We start from the raw sequence: 25,708 nt of genomic DNA, 5'->3' as shown, positions 1-25,708 counted from the left end.
AAGAGGTCTATCAACAGATGGGCCTCAATAGGAAAAGTGGAAAGGTCACTTGCAGAAATAACCAATAATTCTTCTGCAATCTACAGCAGTACAAATGCAGATATTTTTCCACAAGAGCGCAACTGACATTTGGAAATTTCTTGCATTTTATAACAACATTTACAGATTTTAAAAAGTTAGCTGTCCCACTTCTCTGACTGAATTTTGCTCTTAGCAAGTTACTGCTGGGTAACAGAATAATTTCCATTTCAGCTCACAGTGCCTGTATCAGGATAGCTGCTTCGTCAATATACCTCAACCGTAATACTTCTCACTGAAATTATTAGGATGAAATTGAATGAGGAAGTTTTGTACATGTGAAGATATGCTTATGGAAACCCAGGATAGAATTACCCAAAACCTTTCCAATTACATCAATTGCATTTACTGAAAGTGTTTGTACTTAAGTGTTGGTATTTTGGACTTTATTCAGACCTAATTTCTAGGGGTGATCGCTTAGTGCCCCAAACCTCACCATTCCCTCAAGAATCTTTAAGGATTCATGCATCAGTGTGTGATTTGGGTTTGTGCTTCACAATTGGAGAGTCACAAAGTTATCACACTATGGCTTTGACCTCCAGAACTTGTAACAGTGATTTTGGCCGAAGAAGAAGTGATTCTGATGAACAATTTTATGGGTTGAATTCAAATTTATTATCTGTCCTACCCAGTGTCCTGCCTAGCCAGTTCTCACCTATCAGTTTCTACTGTCCCCCTGTTCCAAATTCACATCAGCACATAAACAGTGTAGTGCAAACGTTCATTTAACATGGAGAGAGATGCCTCGGTTTAGAACTGGGCTTTTCACTTGGTGCACAATACTGCTTTTTCAACAAGAATCATATAACTCTTGCTCTACCAGGTTAACTTTCAGAATGGACACAGGATGCTGAGGAAAAGGAGACCAGTTAAACAACGAACAAAGAGGCCAACTGAGTTGCATGTATCTGCGGTGGCCACAAGAAGCTAGCTTTAACAATATGAACATTAATGTCAGCTAACATAGGTCACTCTCTGCATCCCCAATCAAAACAGGTGCCAAATAGGAGAGCTGCTAACATCTACTACTTTTTATTTGGAGAGAAAAAAGACAAACCTCATTGCGCGAGGTACCTGCTTTCCCATTGGTGAAAAAAATCAGGGGATTTCTCCCAGGCCAATATTTGTCCATTGACCTCCAGGTATATGTGTACTGACATTGTTCAAGAATAGAAGTAGCTTTAATGCTGAAATCCACTAGAGTTGAATAGACTGCCAACACACTGCTCGTGCTCACATTTGTGCAAAACACTGAAAGTCGTTAACCCACATAATACTGTACACCAATATTTCTGAAGTAAAGCATACAAACAATGTGGAGAAGGAAGGCTCAATATTATTGGTGCCCCATGTACAGCTCAGGTTCTGCCACATCATGTCATAATTTTTTTAAAAAATACACAACATTTAATTATGAAGGAAGGGTATTGTGACCTCACCATCACTTGGTTCTAACCTTTCTTTACGAAATTTCCTCCCTCCTATGTTTCCTCCACATCAGGCCTCTTGAGCAGCTTTGATTTTAATCATTTGCCATTGGCCATCATGCTTACAGCTGCTTAGGTCCTAAGCTATGGGTTTCATTGTAAGAGACTGACTATCTTTAACTCACTCCATAAAACAACTCTCTTGTTCAAACTTCTTTTTGCCATTCCTAATGAAGCAGCTTGGCTTTTTTTTTTGTTTGATAATGATCCTGTAAGGCATCTTGGAATATTTTTACTGTGTTAAAAGCAGATGCAAGTTGTTGATGACAGTTGCTTGATGCCAATGCATGGATATGAAGGGACCAGTTTCTGAGATCCTGACTCCAAACCAACTTAGCACAGGCACAGTTACTGCCATGTTATTGTCAGGGATGAGTTGCAAGATTAGTCCAACTGAATGGTAGCATTATATCTGAAGGTTAAAGTGCAGATATTCATGGACTCCATCAAAGGGTTTATCATGAAATCAAATGTTCTATGCTGAAATGTGAGTTTGTTCCTTCAGTAATGAGCAAACCTTCTTAAGTCCTGTGAAGTGTGTAACTTGGAACAGATGCGAGTGTGAGGGTGAACTAGTACAAGCGAAAGGAGAGAAAACAAGTGACATAGAAAGGGCAAAAAGAAGTAGGAAAGTATGTTGAGACAAAAAGAAATTCAGGCTCAAATGGAAGACATTTACAAAATATCTCTTTCTCTGCCACCCCTTGTCCCTCAGTTTTACATTCTGTGAGTTTAGCAAATATATCTTGCACTGTCTTGTTCTTTTGTAATCTGCTCACCTTTTACTTTGAATTAAGATAACATTCATTCCTTTAGTCTAACCTTTCTCTAGATTAAGATTTTACATATATCTGTTGTCTTACAGAAGTCACATTCTAAAGTGTGGAAAGAACAGTAAGAGTAAAAATAACGAAAGTAACAGCTCATCTTTACCTAATAGTTTGGTTATGACTTTGGTAAAAAGCTCTCCATAAAAGCTGAAGCCTGCAATTTGCAAACAACTGCCCAACACTACAAAACTAGAGCAACGTCCAACACTAATTAGCCTGAAATTGACTCGAGTGAGCGCATAGTTAGACGACAGACTCAAAAGCTGCACATGAGTGATGGCCTAAAAGAAGAGGCTATATTACTAGTTAAGCTGCCATAAGCCCCAAACTACAGTCCCAGAGGGCTGCTCTCTCAGTAGAGAAAGTCAACTAGCTTAACCTGAAGATCAGCGTGCCTCAGGGACAGGAACAAGTTGAGAAGGTGCCACATTCATGGTAACCCCAGTCAGTGCAGGAATTGAGCCCATGCTGTTGGCATTACTCTGCACTGCAAACCAGTCAACAATGTACTAACTGGGAATGACCACCATCTAAGGCCAGTCCATATGAAAAGGGGTTGAATTCTTTTGCATTTTCTGTAATATCCAATTTGAAATGTTTTACTCTCAGGTCATATACCTTATTCGTAATTTTTATGGTGGGTATCAAGAATATTGCAACTGTACTGACGCATCTCAGAATGGAATATTCTGTACGGAGATAAGTTAAACTGCATTGCACTCCTTCCAATTTTCAATCTGAAATGTTTTTGTAATGTACTTTTACAAATTTTATGAAATATATTTTTGAAAAAAAGGACACCATTCACTAAGACCTTTTTAATCAAAGCACAGAGACTAGAACCTGCAAAACCCGTAGGGATCAATATTTGACATGAAACAGACCTTGTAAATATTGAGTATAATTGTAATGTAGCCAGATATGTAAAATTTTTCAAAAATTAAATATATTTTTCATAAAAAAAAACACTGATTTAGTTTTCATTCTAATGCCTGCCTTTTCAGATAATCCCATGGTGCTCTCAGACAATCCAATTACTGAATTTCACATTAGAACCAGAGCATTCTCCCCAATGTCTAAGTCAATATTTATCTAATAATAAACATGGCTAAAACAAACTATCTGGTCATATTCATAACGCTGTCTGTAAGAACCTAATGTATGCAGTCTGGGTGCTGCAGCTCTTACATTGCAATAGCTACAACACTGCATTGATTGTACAGTGATTTGGGACAGACTGACATCATGAAAGATGCTAAATAAATGCATGTCTTACCATCATCTTTCTTTTATAATTCTTACTTGTTTATGTTTTGAAGAAGATTGCAAAGTTCACACCTCGCATTATGGAGTTGAAGGCACGTTTTCAGTGGCTTGTAATTGGATGACTGAGCAGCTTGAGTCTTAAATGCAAACTATTGACACTTTTCCTTGCAACAACCTCGCCACCATCGGTCATCAGAGGTTGACTCAAGTTGTCACAGGATTTACCCATAGAATCAAACAGAAAAGGAGATTATTCAGCCCACTGTGCCTGTGACAGCTCTCTGTATGAGTTATCCAGTTAATCCCATTCCAGCTATGCTTTCCTCATGGGCATGCAAGTGGTTACTACTTAGGTATTTATCCAATTCCCTTTTAAAGTTTAATATTGAATCTGCTTCAGGCAATGCATTCCAGATCACAACAATAACAAATTTACATGTGTCTAGTACCTTAAACTTACTTTCAAAAGATGTTATAAAAATTAGACATGGAGCCACATAAGGAGATGTTAGGCCAACTAACCAAAAGCTTGAGTCAAAGGGGCATCTTAAAAGGCAGAAGGAGAGGTAAATAGAGGCAGAGACGGCTTAGAAATTCCAGTGGTTGGGGATCAGCAGCTGGGAACAAAGCCACCAGTGGTGAAATAATACAAATTTGAGACGCGCAACATACCTGATCTGAAAGAGTGCAGAGATTCCAAAGAATTCTAAGATACAACTTTTTCTCATTGTAGTGATTGGAACCAGGTTGACCTCATTGACTACGAGGTCATTGGCTGGGTTTGTTAACCTGGGCCAATCAGAAAAGCCCTGGCTGACTAATAATAACCAGGAGATGAGACACCCCCCCACCCCCCCACCCGGTTCAGGGGACTGACTCCAAGCTGGCTGGCCACAGCCAGGGTACTGTGTACAAGTAAATAAAGGATGACTTGGTGACAGGATAGCAGTCTCTGTGCAGTCATCTACCCTCTGCTTCTTTTACCAATTGTCTTAAAACTATGACTTCTGGTTACCAATCCTCCTGTCTGTGGAAACAGTTCCTCATTATTTTCAGTATCAAAATGCTGTCATGATTTTGAAAAGTCTCAATTGGACCAGTTGTTGTCCACTTTAAAAAAAAATCCTATCACCTCCAGTGGTTCCATGTAGCCCTGTTCCCATTCTCTTTTATTTCTTCTATACATGCAATTGTAGGCTCTCAAAATCAATTTCACAATGTGGTACCCAAATTGAGACAAGACTCTAGCTGAGGCCTACTCGGGGATGAATAGATGTTTGAGGTTATATAATCAGTGCCCTTCACTGCAATCTCACATCAACATCTGACAGCACTGAAAACTTTAACACATAATTTAAATGAGAATTTATGCTCACTATCCAGATCTCAAATTACAGTAACCAATGTACCTCATATCCCTCCAATCAGCAGAAATTCAAACATGTCTTACCAAATTCAGCCAACAGGAGGAGTGAAAGACACACTGAAGTTAAGACGGGATGCAAGCATCTACACCTAACCTGAAAACATTAACTTATTCTTAAAACAAAGAACGTGGATTTCTGTTCTGAGCTTCATGACCTCAGATCGTCCCAATAAAACCAACAACAAAGTACTTTTTTTTTTGAACCGATATAGCGTAGGAAACAGAGCAGCCAATTTGGTCACAGCAAGCTTCCCCAGAGAGTGATACGGTTGTGCCCAGATAATCTGTTTTAGTGATGTCGAATGAGGGATTAAATATTGGCCCAAACACCAGTCACTTTTCAATACATTCTTGGAAGTTTAATCACATGATCCCACTTCCACACCTCTCACGACAGATCGCCTGAAAAGTCAAAGCTTGCAAGAGGCCAGATCTTGCCACGGCCAATTAAAAATCAAACAGAATCCGTGTTACATCTCAATTGAATAATTCTGCCTGTGTCCAAAATGTTTCTAAACAAACGAGAAACAAAATAAGCACAAATATTTTAGCAAGCCTACGATTTCTTTCTCCTTGGTTTTTAAATCTTGGAGATTATTTTGTAACAACACATTGAGCCTCCGGGGCACTCTTGGGAGGTTGGCAAGACTAATATCCTGAGGAAGTATCCACTGGTCACTGAGCTGGGAATCTAACTTTCAAGCTACTTTTTCCAGCTGTGGCATCTTATTCCTAGCCACCCCTCTGAAGAACTCGTAAGTGGAGCATTCCTGTTTGGAGGGGGTGGTGGTGGTAGGAGTGGAGGGAAGGGTGAAGCTGGTGGTTCAGTCTTAATTCTGCAATGATACTGTCAGCAGTTAGTCCACAGCAATGCTTGCTTCTGGGGTGTATCCTGCATGAGTTAATACAATGTTGATCGGACAGAGGACACGCTTTCCACTGGAAATTCCCAACCATTGTCACGGTCAAAGCCTGCTTTGTAGTGGTCAGTATGTCTTTATAAATTACCAATAGTCTAGCCATAATTTGAGGCTTGAGTGCTTGCATTTAGTTATAAATATGTTGACTTAACCAGCTCCCTCAGCATAAACTCTGCTTTTCAGGTGACTGTTCTTTTATGATGTCTTGTGTGTAGTATAGCTGTTGTGTTAAACAGGATAAGTGCTTTACCATATGTTTGGGTATATCCACAATAAATGCATTCATTTCCTATGGGCAGCCAGTGTTTAACTTTACGCTGTTGGTCCATGGGTTTCTGAGGCATTAAGATAAAGTTAACAGCAAAAGCTCAATAAATTTTCAATTGTGTAACTTTAATTTAAACAGGATTCTATTTTATTAATCTTGTAGGGATATTTCTTCATTTGAGAATGTGTTCCTTCCAGATTATTCCACCTGGAATTAATGTAGCATGATTTTCCAAAATGATTTACAGCCAGAGGATACTTTCAGAAGTGCAGTCATTCTTTTAATGCAAGAAGAGTAGCTCCCAGTTCCAAACAGCAGGCTGATTATAACCAGATAGCCAGATGCATTGTTGTTGGTTAAGGTCTAAATGTTAGATGGTATGGTGGCTCAGTGATTATCAATGCTGCTTCACAACAGCAGAGACCTGGGTTCAATTCCACCCTCGGGTGACCGTCTGTTTGGAGTTTGTGCGTTCTCATCGTGTCCGTGTGGGCTTCCTCCCACAGTCCAGAGATGTCAGGTCAGGCAGATTGGCCTTGCTAAATTGCCCATAATGTTCAGGGATATGTAGGTTAGGTGGATTAGGAATGGGAAATGCTGGGTTACGGTGATGGGGTGGATCTGGATGGGATGCTGTTGAATGGGTTAATGCAGACTCGATGAGTTGAATGGCCTGCTCCCATGCTGTAGGGATTCTATTGGCCAAGATAGAACTAGGGAACTTCTGTCTGCTCTTCAATATAATACTATGGGATCTTTTACATCCAGCTGAGAGGACACATGAGGCTTGGTTTATGTCTCATCCAAAGGACAGCACCTGTGATAATGCAGTATTCCGTGTGTATGCTGCCCTGTCGAGTGTCAGCCTGGATTATGTGCTCAAGACTCTAGAGTGAAACTGAAATGTTATTTCTCAGAGGACAGAATGCTTACCACCTACTGAGTCATGGCTGACCATTTGCTGCCTGGGATTTGTCCCTTTGCTAATAGAGGGCCCATAGCTAAGGTGTCATGGATACTACCTGGTGCCTTATAAAACTGACTGTGTGGGCCTATGCAGAGAGTACAGCCGGGCTATTTGGCTGCATGGTGCATTCAGCAGCAGAGATCTTGTCTCATTGTTATTTTTTAAATCCCTCTCTATTCACTTGGTGCTGAACCTGATCTAGACGCAGCACTGTTTGGGAGGAGTAAGTGACTTTGAAACAATGATTCCCAAGGCTCTGTCCTACTAGCATATTCCATAAAAATGGAGCAGGTGGGACTTGAGCCCAGACTTTCAGGGGCACAGGGAGAGTCACTAATGCAGTAGCAGGACAATTCAATCCTGGCTTTCACTATTTCATATTTTGGTCTCTCCTAGATATTTTGAAAATAGATTGTTCAAAAGTAATGATAAGAGATTGATTTCTATGATTAGTTAATGGCTTTATTAAAATAGTTACTAGGTGACTGATGACCAGAATGGTTGAAGATGAGGTAGATGGACTGGGTCTTTTAGATTTAATCCTATTTCCTTCCTATAATCTGGTATCAACCCACTCCTACGGTCAGAGCATCCAGTTTTGGATTGTTAGTAGCGCGTGCAACATATTTTATATAGTGTGGAGACTCTCAATTAGAGACACTAACTTGTAAAAGAGTAACAACAAATGGTGAAAGGGTTAAAACAAAGCTCAAACTAGTTTTAAGCTTTTTAATCTTTGTTTCGGACTTTCTTCTGTCGGTAACATGGATTTTTATTGGTAGTTAACCCTACAACCCTCATAGATCACTGCTCTCTTCTGACTCTGGCCTTTTGTGCATCCCTGATTTTCATTGCTCCATCATTGACTGTTTCTCCTCCTGCTTGAGCCCTGAGCTCAGGAATCCACCCCCCCCCCCCACCAAAAACCTTTCTATCTCTCCATCCTCCTTTCAGACAGGCTTTAAAACCCTGCCCTTTCACTGAGCCAGGAACATCATTTACATTGGTTTGTGTAAAATTTAGAATTTTTTCTCCTTTTTTTTGAATTCGTACAGTGTGGAAACAGGGCATTTGGCCCAACATGTCCACACCAAATCTCCGAAAAGAATCCCACCCAGACTCACCAACATTCTCCCACCCTATATTTCCCATGGCCAATCCCCCAAACCTTCACATCTTTGGACTGTGGGAGGAAACCTGCACAGACACAGGGAGAATGTGCAAACACCACACACACAACTGCCCGAGACTAGAATTGATACTGGGTCCCTGATGTTGTGAGGCAGCAGCGCTAACCACTGCTGATACTCTTCTGAAACACTGTAGGATATAAGGTCTATGCCTCAGTTGGATGAGTGCAGAGATCTTGGAGATTATTGAGCGAGGAGGGATTCACCAAGTCGGTGGGAATTTTAAAATTGAAACGTTGCCAGACTAGATGTCAATGCATATCACTGAATTAGTTTGAAGTGAATGTGGATGGGAGACTGGATTTACCCAGTTCACACAATCCCAGCATTGGCCGCAGCCTTGTGCGTGAAGTTCTGTTTTTCTCAAAAGTCATCATTGTGATTTAAAGATTAAAGATTCAAACCATTCCATGTTTCAGTGGGAAGGGGATAGAAAAAGAAAATTGTCAAAGTTCACCAGCAACGATCGCAGCTGACTCCCTCTACTACCCAATAACAACTGTCCCTATTGGGTTACCTGTTAAGTGACAGGCGTACTTTCTGTCTGTGGCGACTTGCCCCTCGAAGTGCCTTGGAGACCTGTGGGGGGAGGTTATCAGCCTCTCAGATGGCAAGGCTGTCCTGACTACAGAGCTACTTCAGCACTCTGCATTGGGAATACTTTCACATCCTCTACTACTGGGGCAAAGCCAGTAAATTCTTGGGAACACCACCACCTCCCAGTTCCCTCCAAATCACACACTATCCTGGCTTAGAACAATAATGCTATTCCTTCATCATCAATCATTCAAAATCCTGAGCTGCACTGTGGGTGTGTCTATAGCACACAGACTGCAATGACTTGAGAATGCAGCTCACCAACATCATCTCATTTACTGTTGGGCAAAAAATATCAGTTGTTACCAATATCGAGAGTGCAGAGGAAAGCAAAGAACAGTCATTTACAAGAAGCAGTTAGTTATTAATTCAGTCCTTTTACACTCAGCAGCGTATTTGCATAAAAGCTCTTAATCTCTAACAAATTCCAGTTCTGATAAAGGTCATTGACTAAGGATTAACTTTTGTTTTGCCCTCCATAGCTGTTAGCTGGCCCTTGTTTTAATCCATTTCTGAGATGGGGATGTGACTGTTCGACCTGTTCCCTACATGTCTTTGGGAAGGTGATGTTGAACTGCCTTCCTGAATGACTATATTGTGTGCAGTAAAGATGCTCCTACCTTGTAGGAAGGGAGTGGCTAGATCCATGTTTTTCTAATTAATATTCTGGCATCATTATACCTAGTATTTTACCAACTACAAAGCTGTGTTTACTGGGGATCGCAAGATCTATCAAGTATCTCACCAAGCTCTATGCTTATGCAGGCATCTTAAATTGACATCCAATTCACAAATTCCTGAAAGTATAGACATGGATCAATGAGCCATTGGATTTTGGTAATTGTTTCTTTTTTGTGAATTACATCTTTTTAATGTTAACAAGATCAGTTTCTTTTGAGATAAAAGGAAATTTATTAAACTTTGGAAAATTACCTCAAGTCTACAGCACACAAACAGGCCATTCCTCCCAACCTTGTGCTGGCATTTTTGCTCCACATGAGGCACCCACAACTGCATGTCCTTAACATTGTTAGTGCTCCTTTCCCCTTTATCTGTTTAACTTGCCTTCTCTTAAGTGCATCTATACTACTTGACTGTGGTAGTAAGTCCAGATTAAACCAGTTTCTGGGTAAAGGGCAGGAACAAATCACTGCAGATGCTGTAATCTAAACTGAAAACCTCAAATGATTAGATTCGATTCCCTACAGTGTAGAAACAGGCCCTTCGGCCCAACAAGTCCACACTGACCCTTGGAGCATCGCACCCAGAACCATCCCCCTATAACCCACATACTCCTGAACTGCAGGCAATTTAGCATGGCCAATCCACCTAGCCTGCACATCTTTGGACTGTGGGAGGAAACCGGAGCACCCAGAGGAAACCCATACAGACACGGGGAGAATGTGCAAGCACCGCACGGACGGTCGCCCAAGGCTAGAGTTGAACCCGGGTCCCTGGTGCTGTGAGGCTGCAGTGCTAACCACCGAGTCGCCATGCCACCTCAAATGCTGGAGATCACAGCAGCTCAGACAACACCCATGGAGAGAGAACAAGCTAATGCTTTGAGTCTAGATTACTGTTATCTGATGAAGCGTAATTAAGACTCAACATTAGCTTGCTCTCTCTCCATGGATGCTGCCTGACCCACTGTGATCTCCAGCACTTGTTTTCACTCTGGGTAAAGCAGTTTTTCCTCAAATTCCTGTTGGATTTATTGGTGACAATTTTATATCTATGGCCCCTTGTTCTGGACTCACTCACAAGTGGAAACATGTTTTTGATGTTGACCCTTTTAAATGACTACAAAGTTTTAAAGGTCTTTTTACAGAATCAATGATCATTTCCAGAGGAAAAAAAAGTTAAAATTTGTTCACTCTTATCATTGATCCATGTCTATACTTTCAGGAATTTGTGAATTGGATGTCAATTTAAGATGCCTGCATAAGCATAGAGCTTGGTGAGATACTTGATAGATCTTGCGATCCCCAGTAAACACAGCTTTGTAGTTGGTAAAATACTAGGTATAATGATGCCAGAATATTAATTAGAAAAACATGGATCTAGCCACTCCCTTCCTACAAGGTAGGAGCATCTTTACTGCACACAAATGCAGATGTTGGAACTCTGAAATAAAAAGACAAGGTGCCGGAGAAACTCAGCAAGTCTGGCAGCATCTATGGAGAAACAGTGTTAACATTTCAAGTCCTGTATAACTCATCTTCAGATCAGGAAAAAGAGTTATATTGGACTTGAAATGTTAATTGTTTCTCTCTCCACAGACCTTTTGAGTGTCTTCAATGCTGATTGTTCTGTTTACCCTCTGCTAGGAATTGAGGTGGGAAGTAACCATCAAATCTAGTACCTCAGTAGGTACATACACTGATTTGGACAGGGAGTTCACACCAGGACACTGTTGGGCACCATTCTGTGGCTATGTTGTGTTTGTTGATCTCAAGTGAGCTAATGGTGGGGGGAGGGGGATCCAACAGAGTGGGAAAGGATGTCTACAATTGACTTCAGTATGGATGGGTGAGGAAGAGGAAAAGGAAAAGCTGCATCTGAATTGCACGCCTAATGTATAATGCCTTTTATTTAATACAAGAAAAGGTGCGAGGCCTTTGCAGTAGAAAAGGCAACTGCCATGCTCAGCTTAATGTTGCACATGGAGAAGAATTGCACAAAGGAAGAGCTGGGATTACAGACTAGGTCCATCATCATTTCTCATGGATAACATCCAACTGAGCCAGTAGCCTTTCCTGTTTGGTTCTAGCAGGAACTAGAATTTATATAGTACAATTTATAATGTGGATGTCCCAGAACATTCTTGCTCTGTCTTTCACTCTCTCCTTTCTCATTTGCTCTTGATCTCATGCACATTCCTGCATTCATCCACTCTCTTGCTCTCATTCTCTTTTGTGTTCGTTCTCTCTCTATTTCTTGGTCAATCTTTTGTCTCTCTCTATGGCTTACGGTTCCATGTTCGTTTGTTCTCTCTCTCTCTCATGCTCTTTAATAAAGCTCTTATATCTTGCAGTCATAGCATTTATGGGATGAGGGCATCACTTTTAGGACAGTTCAGAGGCAACCACGTTGCTGTGGGTCTGGAGTCACACGTATGCCAGAACAGTTCAGGATTGGCACTTTCCTTCCCTAAAAGGGCCACTAGTGAACCAGGTGGGTTTTTTTCTGAAAATCTGCAACAGATTCATGGTTATCACTAGATTCTTAATTCCAGTTATTTATCAAATTCAAATTCCATGCCGTGGTGGGATTCAAACTCAAAACGTTATCTTGGTCTCCGAATTAACAGTCCAGCGATAATATCACTATGCCATTGCCATACATATATCCTATGTAATTCTTTACAATTAGCTCATCTTATCTCTTCCAAACATTGACTACGCTGGAGCATACTTTTCCAGCTTTTGGGTCTGTGTAGAATTCTTGAAAATTCTTTTTCTTCCAGTGTTGCCTGGTACATAGTTCTATCGGTTCTTATTCTTCCTTTTGCACTCTGCCTCTCCCTTGTGCAGGATCCAATTAACCATTTTTGTTTCTTATCATTGCACTTTACTGACCATCTAATGAAATCCAGATGTCTGTGGGAAGTGCCTGACTGAACTGACATTTGTCAGCGCTGAGAAACTCCAAGCATTTGCAGTTCCTCAGATTGTGTGTAATCGATACCTGGAGCAGAACAGGGCTCCGCAATTATCTCTCACTGGAATATTTCTCCCATTTTCATCATTAGCTTGTTTCCAATTGCCTCAATCAACCAAACAGTTCTCTTTCCAGTTAGGGTCATAGAGCTAAACAGCACAGAAACAGACCCTTTGATCCAACAATATCTTTGCAACTAATATTCAAGGAAAAAGAAAAGGATTTTTTAAAAAATCATCAGTCATATTTACCTTGGTTGTTGTTTGCAACAATGTCCAGTGGATTGAATTAAATTCCCAGAGACTCCATACCAACAATGGAATGAGGGCAAGAGGCCTGTAGATTATTTTTTCAAGTCTTTACATTCAAATCTCTATTCAAATTTTTATAATTGCTTACCCCTTCTGAACTACATGGGGCCTGAGGTAGAGCTAACTACCTTCATGAGAAACAGCATTATTTGATCTTAATGTTTTATCCCAGAGCTGTCCATTATTACTGAGATCTTTTGAGTGAAGGCTGAAGAACTGTGGAGGCCAACATAGAGTAAGTGAATATTTGAAGCGAAGACAAAGTGAATCCAGGGTTATCAGCTCTAGAATTGCAATCTGCCTGCTGCTGACTAGACAGGCATCAGAAATATTTGCCCATGTACTCACAGTCTGTGCTGCATTGTTATTGGATGTATCTTTATTAAAGTTGAGTTAAACTCTGCAGGCCAAGCAGCAACTTAGGAGCACAAAAGCTGACGTTTTGGGCCTAGACCCTTCAGGCTCGAAACATCAGCTTTTGTGCTCCTAAGATGCTGCTTGGCCTGCTGTGTTCAACCAGCTCCACAGTTTGTTATCTCGGAGTCTCCAGTATCGGCAGTTCCCATTATCTTTGAGTTAAACTCTGTTCCCTTACCACCAAATCCATCCCTCTTGCCTGCGCATTGCCTGACCCTCAAGCAGATCATTCACAAACTTGGTGTTCTGCTTGATTCTGAGCTAATGCTAACCCTCCTGTCCCTTTATCATCATGGCCACTCACTTCTACCTTTGTGATGTCTCAGTCCTGTTTCAGTTCAATAGCTGCTGAAAGCCTCAGCCTCAGTTTGTTATATCTGGACTCCAATATTCCAATGCTGTCTACCCTACATTATACGTAAACTGAACTCAATAACTCTGCTGTAACCACAACCTGTCACACCAACGATGTCCACTCTCGTGTCTCCATAGGTCTGCAACTTTCTCCAAATCCACTGTTCTTGGAGATCACTGAACTCTGGTCTCTGAACATCTCTAACTTTCTGACTGTTGTTGGTTGTGCCTCAATGTATCTAGGTTCAGGAATGAGCTGTATAAACACAGCTGCTTTTTTATCCCTTTCTCCTCCTTAAAGATGCTTCTTCACGCTTATATGTTTGCAAAAGCTTTTGGCCATAATACCTCTTTATGCAGCACATTATTATGCAATGGAATGTCTGAAAGGTTGATACAAGATACATCAATAGCAACAGTTAATGAAGGAATTGGATCACTACTTTAGCTGGAAACGGTTGTGGGGCTACAGTGAAGTTGTGGGGTACAGGACAAATTGGATAGTTATGCAAAGGAGCCAGCATAACACAATGGAACAAATGGCCTCATTCTGTGCATGTCATTCTACGATTCTTGAAACTGTGTCAAATTTTGTCTGATCACTACTCCTGTGAAAACTTCAATGCCTTACTACACTAAAGCCACAATATAAATATAAGTCCTTAATTTACAGAAAAAGTACATGCAAAACAATCTTACCCATACAAATGTGAAAATGATATGCTGCTACTTGCTTTTCTGTGAACAGTTGTACTTGGCCTTTGTGAGTGGGGAAATGGATTGTGGTAATGTTTTCTCTGCTCCGTTCTACAGGGAGTTGATCCAGTTCAAAACCAGGCAATACTCACCCCCTGAAATTTGAGCTGTTGTTACATTTTTTTAAAGTGAAACTTTCAGCTGCGGATTGCTAAGGCAACTCTCAACATGGGGATTTCCTCATGAGCACTTTTAAACCTGCTTTCCATATTAATTGCAGTCTTTTTTTAACAAGATTGATAAACACAATTTAGGTAGAATATTCTGGAAGGAAATAACAGGTGGCTCACTCAGTACCTAATAGAAAATAATGGATCAATCTCTAAATATTGCAGGTCAATTTACATTCACTGAAAGGACAGGTTGGACCTTTACTTAATCTCATCTAAAAGATGGCATCTGTGACAGTGCAGCATTGATTGTCTGATACAGACTAAATGAGGCCATTTGTCCCTTTGACCTATTGCTGCCTCTTCATTGAACTGAAATCTAAGAGCACGAGTATATGGCTCCTTGTGTGTCTGACTCCTTTCACCACCATGGTTATAACCAATCTACTGCAACTACAATCCTTTATGGTAGAAAGTTCCTATGATTCAGAAGTCTTTGAGTGAAGATTTCATTTCTCCTTCCAGTCTGAAATGATTATCCTGCTTCCTTGATTTCCTCAGCCAGAGGAAAGAGCCACTCAGCAAGTATCCTGTCAAACCCTTTCAGAACCTTTATATATTTCCTTGTTCTTCAAAATTCAAGACTTTGGTGCCCAATTTACTCAGCTTTTCGTGATAGGACAATTTTCTAATTCCAGCAACTGACCTGTTGAACTTCTTTTGTACTACTTCCCATTCAAGTAAATGTGGAGACCAAAACTTTATACACTACTATATACATGATCTCATCAAAGCTCTGTACAATTGTAGCAAGACTTCTTTGTTCTTGTACCCAATTTCTTTGCAATATAAGCCAAAATATGTCTTACTAATTGTTTGCAATGATCTACGTACCTCCTTATACAAAACAGACACAAGTTCAATCGAAGTCTGTTCCCATGATGTATGACTCTGAAGATCAACGTTTACAAATATTGTGCCTTTTTAAAAGATATGCTGCTTTTTTTTCTTACTAGCAAAGTGAATAACCTCTGACTTCCCCATGTCACACTCCATCCATTACCTCATTGCCCACTGTTAATCTGCCTATATCTTTTTGAAGCACTTTGTTATCCTCCTCACAGCTTGCATTCCTATCTAGCTTTATATCATCAGCAAACCCTGATACATTATTCTTGGTTTCATTGTCCAAGTCATTGAGATTGTAAGTAATGAGGATTGTAAATAACTAAGACCCAACACTGATCCTTTCTGCTTACAACAGGCCAATTTGAAAATGCTCTGGTCATCCGGTTTCCTATTTGTTAACAAATCTTCCATCCATGTTAAAATATTACCATGAATTCTATGGACTGCAGTCTTTTGTGTGGTCTTTTGGAAATCCAGACTATAACTATAAAACCCCTATATCTACCCTGTTGGTTATAACCTCAAGAAAGTTATATAAAATTGTCAAACAAAATTTTACTCCTGTAAAACCATGTTTGCTCTGTCTGGAAAAAAAAACTATTCAGTTAGCTCCATTGCCTCTGTTCTTTTCTAGAAGCCTTGCTTTGTTTTCCCTCTTCCGTTATTTACCCCATTTTCATTTGTGTTACATTTCAATTGGTTTCCACTATTCTTTCAGGCAAAGTATTTTTGATCACATTTACTCACTGTTCACAAAAGAAACTTCCTCAAGTTGCCTGTAGTAGTTTGCAAATTTCCTTAAATTTGTATCTTTTCATTGGCTATCCTTCTATCACTGTTAATTATTTCTTCTTAGTCACTCTAATATAAAAAAGCAATATCCTCAGTGATGCCTTGGCACTTCGAATAAGTTCTCAAGGTTTTCGAGTGAGAACTTCAACCCATAAACTTCTGACGTAGGAAAGACTGCTGGTTTGTTTATGACTGCATCTTTCAAGAGCATCCACTTGCTGTTAAAAACAGAAGTGATGCTGGAAACACGCAGTTCTCTCAGCGTCTGTGTAAAAGTGCAGACAATGTTGCCATGATGTGGAAACTTTAACCAATTCCTGAACTGTTTATTTTCACTGATGCTGCCCGACCTGCTCAATGTTTCCAATTTCCAGCATCCGCAGTGTTTTGCATTTTAATGACCACTTGATAATTCACTGCAATTATTGAGCATCCGCCTGCTTACCTCTTCCTCTGTCTCCAGCTGTTGTTTGCCAACTTCTTGCTTTAACTAGTTCACAATGGTGTAAAGTGCTTAAAAGAGGACTATTACATCAGCTACAGATCCTACCGGAGTGTGAGCATTCACAAAGATTTTAAATGTGAGGTGGAGACAGAGAAATGCTGGCTATTTAAAGCAGTTAGGCAGGCTGTTCACAGGGAAGTTTAATGTTCTGAATATAACCTTTCATTGGATCTGTTGTGTACATCTGCACTTAGAGTTTTTTTGTTGCGACTCTGAAAGCTCGCCTGGCTGAACATCTCTTTAACTCTCTGTAAACTTGAGTTTATTTCAAACACTTCTTCCATTATCAGAACTCACACTAAATGCCATTTATCCAACACAGAGGTGTCACATCCTGATCCATAGATGCCTCAAATTTTAAAAATTCTTATTTGAATCTTCAAATTTCTCATGTGTGCACTTCTCCCTATATCTGTAAACCCCAAAACCTTACAAACCGCTGAGATCATGACATTCCTTCAATTCTAGCCACACGTACATTGTTCCACTATTGGCATCAATGCTTTCCTGGGCACTAAGATCTATCTTTCCCATACTAAACATCTTCCTAAACTTTTCCCTCCCTTTTAGGTTCCTTCTTGAAACCCACCTCTGACAAAATTTTGATCACTTGTCTTATTATCTCTTCTTGTTGATATTCGTTAAATGTTACCTGATAATGCTCCTATGTAGTGCTTACTTAGAATATCTATAGCATTAAAGACACTATAAAAATGTAAATTACTGTTGTTGTTCAAAATTGGTACAAAGTATTGGCACATATTAAAGGAATGGAAGTGTTGTAGTCAACAACTCTTAGTTCCCACACATGATCTCACAGTTTCATAGTTGTGACTCATTTAAAGAGTGCTCACTGAGGATAACAAACACCTTAATCTGAGAAGCTTGAAACCAATGGATTTCAGTGTCAGGTTGTTTATCCATGTCTTAATTTGATCTGCAGCTTGTTCTCTTCCACCACCACCTACCACCACACTCACCTCCCCCAGTCAACACCATCACCACTGCCCCTCAACAGAAACTGCTTCTTAGGTACTAGATGCCCACTGGTACCTTAACCAGAACTGGGTCAGCTGTGGCTCAGTGGGCAACACTCTTGACTGTGCCAGTGGTTTGTGGATTCATGTTTGGCTCCAGCCACATGAGCATAAAATCTTTATATAGTATCCTTCACAATGTCAGGAAGTCCAAAGAGCTCCACAATCGATGAAATATTTCTGAAGTGTAGAAATTGTGGCTCCCAATTTTCACACAGCAATTAAAAAAAGTTACTAAGTCTTCTGTTTCCGTGATGTTTCTAGACTGATAAACATCGGCCAAGACTTAGAGGAAATCTCTCTTCCTCTTGTCCAAACAAGTTGGACGTTGTGCATTTGAGAGGCCGGACGGGGGCCTTGCTTCTAAAGTCTCGCCCAGAAGTGGTGATGTTGTTGGAATAGTAATCCAGAAGGCCAGACTAATGCTCTGAGAACATTCAAATTCAAATCCAACCACAGTATCTGGTAGAATTTGAATTCAATTAATAACTGTGGAATTGAAAGCCAATCTCAACAACTGTGAATATGAAATTATCAATGACAACCGTTTTAAAAAAAAACCTACCTGGTTCACTCATACCTTTTAGGGAAAGTAATCTACTGTCTTTATCTAATCTGGTCTACATGTGACTCCAGGCCCATAACAACATTACTGCCATTTAAATATCTCTGAATTGTCACAGCAAGCGAATTTTTTGAAGGGCAGCATGGTGGCACAGTAGTTAGTACTGCTGCCTCAGCCCAGGTTTAATTCCATCCTCTGGCGATTGTCTGAATGGGTTTCCTCTGGGTGCTCCGGTTTCCTACCATAGTCCAAAGATGTGCAGGCTAGCTGGATTGTCTGTAGTGTTTAGGGATTGATACATTAGGTGGGTTATAGTGTGATGGGTGTTCTAAGGGTCAGTGTGGACTTGTTGGGCCAAAGGGCCTGTTTCCAAACTGTAGAGATTCTATACTGTAGGCAACTATGGTGGTAGGAGGTGGTGATACCCTCATCTGATGAAAGAATAACACAAAAACCATCAGACAGCATGGCACCCATTCAGAGATAATGGAAACTGCAAATGCTGGAGAATCCAAGATAACAAAGTGTGGAGCTGGATGAACACAGCAGGCTAAGCAGCATCTAAGCATCTTAGGTACCCATTCAGTTCTGCTTGAAGAGAGCCAGTCTGGATTAAGTGCTGTAGTCTCAAGAGTTTATTCACTTGGTAGTTTCTAGCTATCTGAGACTGGCCCATTGGGATTTAAAGTCCTTGTGAAAATAGATTGTTTTAGTCAACCTGTTCAGAGATATAAGTATAGACCACTGAAACAGGTGAGACTTGACCTATTCCATCACTTAGTTAGATTTTAAATGCTCCAAACCTTATCTTAGTTTATCTGCAGTTACTCAAAATCCCTTGATAGTCTTATCTACCAAAATCCAACAGTCTCAGTCTTAATTTCCAATAGTCCCAGCTCCACTGCTTTTTAGGGGAAAGAGTTAGATTTTGTGGTCACACCACATGGTCAGATTTCTACGCCAGATTGTTTTTTCTACATCTCAGCCCAATGGAAGCAAAGGCCACTGCGCCCTATGACACCTCACTTAAACCACTATCAGTATTTTGACACAATACTCATTGATAAACAGAGAGCTGTTTGATCCCTCTTGTATCTGGAAAGTTCCCATAGGTCACCTTTGCAAAGATCAAAAGGTGCAGGATCAGGCTAGGCTGGTGGAATTGATTGGCGGTTTTAAGAAGGCTGATTGATTGGATGTTGTTGTCTTTGACAGACAACTTGGTAGTTATGGAGGATCCAATTACAGATTATATTGGGTGGTGTGTGCAATTCAAAGGCAGTTTACATCAGTCCTGACCTGTAACAGGGAGCTGTGCTTTTTGAAGTTTTATGGGAACCGGCTGAGGAGCCAGCCAGATTGAAGTTACAAGTCAACTTCTGTTTAAGGTCTCTGCTGAGAGAGGAAGCAATTGAGCTCCCTTGATTATTTTACATATCAAGGGGTGAGGAACGACTATTGCTTTCTGATGTGCTGCATGTTGTTCATTCATCTGCCATTTGCTGGGTGAGCAAAGCTACTTGTTAATCAGGCAAGTAATTGTGCACTTTTACGGAGTGTGCTGGAAACACTCAATAAGTCAGGCACCATCCACGGAAACATCTGTTCTCGCGCTTTCCCTAGCAGGGAAATGAGAGGAGGGTGGGATAGAGAAATGTAGAATGTACACGCAAAGGAAATGGAGACTGTCAGGAACACGGAGAATTAGATTTAAGGAAAAGTGAATGCTAGGGAGAGAGAGAGAGAGAGAGAGAGAGAGGAGGGAAGGACGGACTAAGTGTGTGAGAGAAGTGGAGAGAATAAGCGAGTCTACTTACTGTGTGTGTCTCTCTCTCTCTCCCCCCCCCCCCCCGCACACTCGGCGCTCTTTCCTTTCTCCCTCGCTTGCACCCACTTTTCTCAGTCACTGTAATTCTTCCTCCTACCCCTCCCTTACAGGTTCCCGTTCCTCCATGTGTGCTCTATGTTTTCCTCTCTCACTCCCTCTCACTTCCTTGCTGCTCTGTTTACTGAGAGCAGCCTGTGTTGTAACACGGAGTGGAGGCAGTACTGTTTGATGTGCAGAGGGCAGACCCTAGGAGTCTCAGAGGTGCCAGACCCCGTTATTACCTAAAACTAATGACTTTATTCTGGCTGATTATTCCGATCTGAGTAGTGGATAAAGTCTGGACCTGCCGCCAAACATGAGGGACAGACTGTGAAGAGAACATGTGTCTGCCTGATGTTGGAACTTACAGCAGCCGTTCTCAACGCAATAGAAGAGGTAAAATTCCCACGCATTAGCCGTGTTCCTTTAGTGTGATTTGCAGATGCTGAAACTGTGTCTGGCACAGGGAATCAAGCTTAGACACGAGAGAAATTTTACTCACGGGTTGGGGCAGATCGCTTGCCTCTTGTTGCTTTTATGCTGTCTTTTCCAGATACGGGATCCTGAATCATTGCAACACAATAGAAAGCCAATTGACCCATCATATTTGTGCTGACCATCCTACAGAGCAATTCCCACACAGCAAGTTCCCTGCCTTCTCCCCACATCTCTGCGATAGAAACGGTGAAGACTTATGTTTCTATAGCGCCTTCGCGTTCGGAAAGGTATCCAAGATAATCACCAAATCAAAATTTGACAGTCAACTATTTTAGAATATTGGGTTGGACAAGTCATATTTCAGACAGAAAAACGCTGCCATTAAATAACAACCTGAAGGAGAAAGTGTACAGTGGAAGGGTTGAGGAAAGTGTGGGATTAATTATGGCTAAATAGAAGGACAAGGAGAAACACTAAATGCCTTCACCATGTTCTTCCATTTGATTTGAGCACAGCTGGTCTTTTATTTATCCTCCTTTGCTCCATATTCCTTCATCCCAAATTCTGACCATTCCAGCCTTGAAAGTTGAGGCCTTCCCTCAGCACCTACAGTATTTCAAATAGTGACTTCCAAACTCCGCCTTGTGGTTCAACTTGCTTTTTGTACATCAGAAGAGCACTGTGTTGACAGCAGAAACAGGTGAAGCCGCAGTTGTGGACTCATCGATTATGGTATAGATAGAGGCCAGGTTTAGAGAGCAGAGATCTTGAAGGATTGGAAAAGGTTCCAGACTTGGGGAGGGGAAAGATTCTGGAAGGGTTTCCACATGGGGGCATTAGGGATCTGATGTCACTGAAGTTTGTGCAGGGGGAAGTCTGGCCAGTAAATGATCGAAGCTCTCAATTTTGTTTTGACAGTAACAGACTCCCTGGGTTAAGCTGCAGCAGAGTCCAACAAAGCTGATGTTGTGGAGATAAGTTTTTGTGAGGAAGAGGGAGTGGATTTGGAAGCTTAGCAGCAGATCAAATCACAAATGGCTTGCGCCAGCATGAGTTGGCAAACAAAGTTGGAAGATGTGACGAGAATGGCTTCATGGTGTGGGCTGAAGACAGTAGCTTTAGCATAACCAACATTTAACAGGAAGTGTATATCAGCCAGTATTGGCACCCAGGTCAGTGGTACGACCACACCAAGGTGTGGAGGTGTTGAAAGAATTGTCACTGTGGTAGAGTTGCCAGTAACCAACATTGAGGAAGCTGATCTTGAGTCTTTGGATGATACCATTGTGTTGTAGCTTGGAAAAGGTGAAGGGCCAAGCATAAATACTCCAGGTCTCCAGAAATGATGGTGCTGGAGAGGGAGGAAAAGTAATTGCTGACACGTTCTGGCTATTTTTGTTTAGAAACCCATGAAGCAAAGCAAACAAGCCTGGTTTATTACTGCTGCTGCAGTAGTGTCCATCATACATATACGGAGGTTATTCAATTATCGAGTTAGTCTTGCAGCATGGACACAGACCCTAGTCCATGTCAACTGTGTCCAAACTAAACTAGTCTCACCTGCCTGTGTTTGGCCTTGATTTCCCCCCTCCCAATCTATCTTGTTCATGTACCTATCCAAATGTCTTTTAAATATTGTAGCTGTAAATTGCATCCACCACTTGGTCTGGCAGTTCATTCCATACACTAGTTACCTTCGATCCTTTTTTTAAAAAGAAAAGTTGCCTTTCATGTCTTTCTTCTCTCACCTTAAAAACGTGCCCCACCTTCAGGGAAAAGATCATTGCTGTTCACCTTATCTATACCCCTCATTAGTCCCTTGACCTATTCCATCATTCATTTAGGTTATAAACACTCCAATCCTTATCTCTGTTTATCTGCGGTCGTTCCAAATTCCTTGAGCCTTACCTACCAAAATCCATCAATCTCAGTCTTAATTTCCAATAGTTCCAGCTCCACACTTTTTTTAGGCGAAAGAGTTTTTTTACTGTCCTTTATGTGGAAAGGTACTTCCTCGTTTTACTCCTGATAGTTAGAGAAAACCCTACAGTGTAGGAGAAGAGAATTGGGTCTATACCAAACCTCCATAGAGCACCCTACCGAGACAGCCCCTGACTGCATCCTGTAACTCCACATTCATTGCGGCTAACCCATCTAGCCTACACTATAGGGCAATTTAGCATGGCCAATCCATCTAACATGCCCATCTTTGGTCTATGGGATGAAACTGGAGCAGGCAGAGGACACCCACGCAGACACGGGGAGAATGTGCAAATTCCAGCCAAGGCTGAAATCATACTCGCGTCCGTGGTGCTGTGAGGCGGCAATGTAACCACTGTGTCACCTGTGCCATCCTAATATGATCTGGCACTAATTTTAAGATTAGTCCCTTCTGATTTCTCCTAATCTGAAGAAATAGCTTCTCTGTATTTATTCTCTTGAATCTCTTAAATTATCTTAGAGACCTCAAATAGATCCCCATGGTTTTCTAAACTGAAAAACTACAACTCCATTTCCTACCTACTAACCTCATCCCACCCCCTTGACCTGTCCGTCCTCCCCAGATTGACCTATCCCCTCCCTACCTCCCCACCATCTTCTCCTCTATCCATCTTAAGTCTGCCTCCCCCTGTCTCCCTATTTATTTCAGAATCCTCTCCCCATCCTGCTTTTCTGATGAAGGGTCTAGGCCCGAAACGTCAGTTTTTGTGCTCCTGAGATGCTGCTTGGCCTGCTGTGTTCATCCAGCCTCACACTTTGTTATCTTGGATTCTCCAGCATCTGCAGTTCCCATTATCCCCGACAACTTGGATGTAATGTGTCTTCATAAATCAACAGCAACTTTCAATGTATAGCACCTTTTTTATCATAACAAAATGTTCCAAAATGCTTCATATAGTCAAAGTTTTAAGAACAAACTGTGAGGAAGTGAGAGGAAAATTGACTAAAAACTTGGTCAAAGATGTGGAGAGGGAGAAAGGTGGAGGAGAGAATGCCAGAGATCAAGGCCTGGGTTAACTGAGCACCTGCCAATGGAGGTAGAAGGAAAATCAGAAGTTAACAAAAGTCAGTCTTGAGGACCCTTAAGAAATAGTTATAAAGGCTGGGGTACAAATTCTAATCTCTCAAGCCGCTCCTTCCCTAACTCTGATTCCATAGATCCTTAATCTGTAGCACCAACCTAATTGCCCACTTGTTTGTGTGTGAGCCAAGCCAATCCTCATTGGCTTGGAGGGACATCAGAGAAGACACCAACGTGAACAATACAAGGGGAGATGGACTGATGTCCCTTCCCCTCCCACACCCTCCTCAAATGGATGTACAAATATTCCTGTTTTTTCAGAAGAATATTTATCTTAAACAATAACTAAAGCAGAATGTTTACATATTTATTTCATGGCTGCTTGTTGGATCTTGTTTTGCTGCCTCACAGGGCTTCAGAAAATTCTATATTGGCTACATTTAAACAAAAAACTATGGGGTGTCCTGACGTTGTGAAAAGCATTAAATAATGAAACGTCTTGTAGGCACATCTTGAGGAAGGCCGTAAGGGGAAAAATGGAAAGTGAGGAAGATGATTTGGAAGAGAATTAGGATCTGAAGGCCTACCCTACTCGAGCACCGCGTTGCCTCCTATCCTGGGTTCCACTTACTGGGCCCTGAAGTTCACCACTGCCCCAGGCCCTGGGTCTAGTCAATGCACTTTCCAAATGCAGCTGCTGGAAATGAGCCCACTTTGAGAATCGCAGCAAACCGTAGAATGAATATGGTGAATTGGGGGTGATATTAGAGTCTCGTTGAAAAGCGCTGTGCTAAGTCCTCCCTCCCATCACAGCAAATGTTCAAACCATAGCTGCTTTACTGCGACGTAGCTTAGCCTGTGTAACTTTGCGCATGTCTGGATATAACTCTTTGAACTCTCCTGGGTGCTCAATCTGAATGGTGTGTGGTATGTTTACCCACTGAGCCTCAGTGGCTGTTATATTTTCTCTAAAATTAATTAAGGCTTGATCTGAACTCTGTAATTTCTCCTATAAGCCTCTCCCCCTCTCCAGCCTTTACTCCACCTTTAGTGTGTTTCTTACTTTTTTTTTGAGGTAAAATGCTCCGTCCCTTCCCTTTGTTAATCACCTGTCCTAATGTACTTTGGCTTGGTTCTGATTTTTTTTTTGTCTGATTGTTCTGAGGTTTGCGGCTTTTACTACATGAAAGATGACATAAATGCAATATGGCTGTTGTTTTCTTTATAGAGTTGCTATGGAAACAGTGAGGAGCTATTTATGGGGAAAATTGTACTCACCAATGTGTCCCAAACTTGGTGCATGTTGTTAACTACCACTTAAATCTCCACGTGACGTCTCTCCTTGTAGAATGGAGAGAAAAGGAATGAATTTTTAAACTGGCCTGGCAGTTAACCTAGGTGCAATATCTAGAGTACCACATTTTTAAACTCCTACAGGCTTTAAAATAACCATTGGTTCAGCAAAACCATTCAGAGATCAGGCAAAGAATGGGCTGGGAAGCTTCCAGAAACTTCTCTGAACAAATCTGGAATTCCAAATCCCACACCTTTTGACGGGTCTACAATAACTTTGAAAAAGACCTGTTGTGGTGAGGCACTTACGTACAAAAAGCATAATGTCCAATCATCCAGTTGGACGGGAACTGGTACAACATTTTGTAGACACTGCCATCCCCAGTGATCAAGATCAAAGCAAAAGCATGGGAGTATATACCTTTTCCTGCTCCTTGAAGGCTCTCTGTGTAAAAAGACAGTGAACTTTTAAAATGCATTAAGAGAAAAGAACTGTGGATGCTGTAAATCAGAAACAAAAACAGAAGTTGCCGGAAAAGTCTGGCAGCATGTGAAGAGAAATCAGAGTTAATGTCTTGGGCCCGATGACCTTTTCTCAGAACCAAAGGATCACTGGGATCAAAAAGTTAACTGATTTCTCTTC

The 25,708-nt window shown here is 41.2% G+C and overlaps 1 protein-coding gene across 7 annotated transcripts in view; it reads left to right on the top strand.

The window, feature by feature from the left end:
• Positions 1-5,935: 5,935 nt before the first annotated feature.
• The window catches only part of fam110d (family with sequence similarity 110 member D), a 39,052-nt gene continuing 19,279 nt past the window's right edge, over positions 5,936-25,708 (top strand). For 4 of the 7 annotated variants that reach the window (XM_048557789.2, XM_048557794.2, XM_048557792.2 and 1 more), the window contains exon 1: positions 5,936-6,072. The gene's annotated coding sequence lies outside the window, so the exon portion shown is untranslated. Of the gene's footprint in view, positions 6,073-20,460; positions 20,709-25,708 lie in introns of those variants that run through there. The other 3 variants (XM_048557796.2, XM_048557795.2, XM_048557793.2) reach the window with 1 other exon arrangement.

The sequence above is a fragment of the Stegostoma tigrinum genome, chromosome 24 (assembly GCF_030684315.1).
Source record: "Stegostoma tigrinum isolate sSteTig4 chromosome 24, sSteTig4.hap1, whole genome shotgun sequence".
Classification (NCBI taxonomy): domain Eukaryota; kingdom Metazoa; phylum Chordata; class Chondrichthyes; order Orectolobiformes; family Stegostomatidae; genus Stegostoma; species Stegostoma tigrinum.
This window is presented reverse-complemented; position numbering and strand designations above follow the sequence as displayed.